This window comes from Rhagoletis pomonella, unplaced genomic scaffold (genome assembly GCF_013731165.1).
Source record: "Rhagoletis pomonella isolate Grant_MI unplaced genomic scaffold, Rhpom_1.0 Rhpom_scaffold_00451, whole genome shotgun sequence".
NCBI classification, from domain to species: Eukaryota; Metazoa; Arthropoda; class Insecta; order Diptera; family Tephritidae; genus Rhagoletis; species Rhagoletis pomonella.
This window is the reverse complement of record NW_023459005.1, coordinates 27095-28272: the sequence shown is the minus strand read 5'-3', so window position 1 is coordinate 28272 and position 1178 is coordinate 27095.

Here is a 1178-nt window from a genome sequence, read left to right as displayed (position 1 = left end):
TAAGTGCATTCATACATACCTATTTATGTACAACTGTAGGTAATATTGTACGCGTCTTTCCAGGTTAAAGACTGTGTACATACCTGCAATTAAAATGGGGGAAAATGTTACAATTTCGGCATGTGACTGAAAAAAAATCTAAAATACACATAAATTGTGGCTTCCAAGACATGTACGAAGTGATTAGCAGACCTGCATCCTTCAACTTGTCCACGAGAAATTCCCCGATTTGCAGGGAATTTCGGTTTAAGTGGCAATCGGGGAATGGGCAATTTTTTTCGGGGAACTGGGTATGTTATTTTTATATCTTAAAGGAACCAAATTAGACGGATATGTTAATTTTTAACCATTTGACCCTTTTTGGAGCGACATTTTTTCAGTTTGAATAGCAATATCTCCACAACAAGAGTTTTCCCAGATATAAGCTAAGGTTTTGGGCTAGACTTGTGTTAGAATAAAATCGACTGACCAGTTTTTGAGAAAATTCCCGAAATGTATATTTTCATCGGGATTTTTAGTTTTCAGGCGATAACGTAATGACATGGACTGAATAGTGTGGCCTCAGTGGTAGTTTAAAAATTGCCTTTTTCGAATTTCAGGCAGCAGCCACGGCCACAAAGGCATACAAATCAAAACATCCTGGAACAAAACCTTCTTAGTTTTTTTGGTCTTTAATTCCTTAAAGTTTGAAAGAAATTCAATGAAGGTACGTACAGACGCCACATACATACTGTGACGAATACTGCGGCAACACAAAGCGAACAACGAGAAATAGGCAGAATGTTCGAGGAATGACGTAGAATGTTCCACAAAGAGAAACGTCAAGTTGGATGAACACTGCGAACAGCGAGAGAAAGAGAATGAGCGATAAACTTCAGAACGTTCTAGAGTTGCCATAAGTGCGAGCGCAGGTATATAAGGGCGCCGCCACATTGAAGTGAGTTAGTTACGAGTTACAAGTCAGCAAGCTACAAGTAAAGTGAGCGGAGAAGTGAGTTGCGCATAAGCAAGCTATAAGTTTAATTGTGTTAACAAGTAGTAAAGCGTTGTTATTGCTTTAACAAGTATTGTAAAGTGTTTTAGTGTATTAGCAAGTATTGTAAATTGTTTGTTGTACAATAAAGTTAATTGTACTACAATTTGGTCATCGTTAGCATTATTTAACAATCCAGCGATAC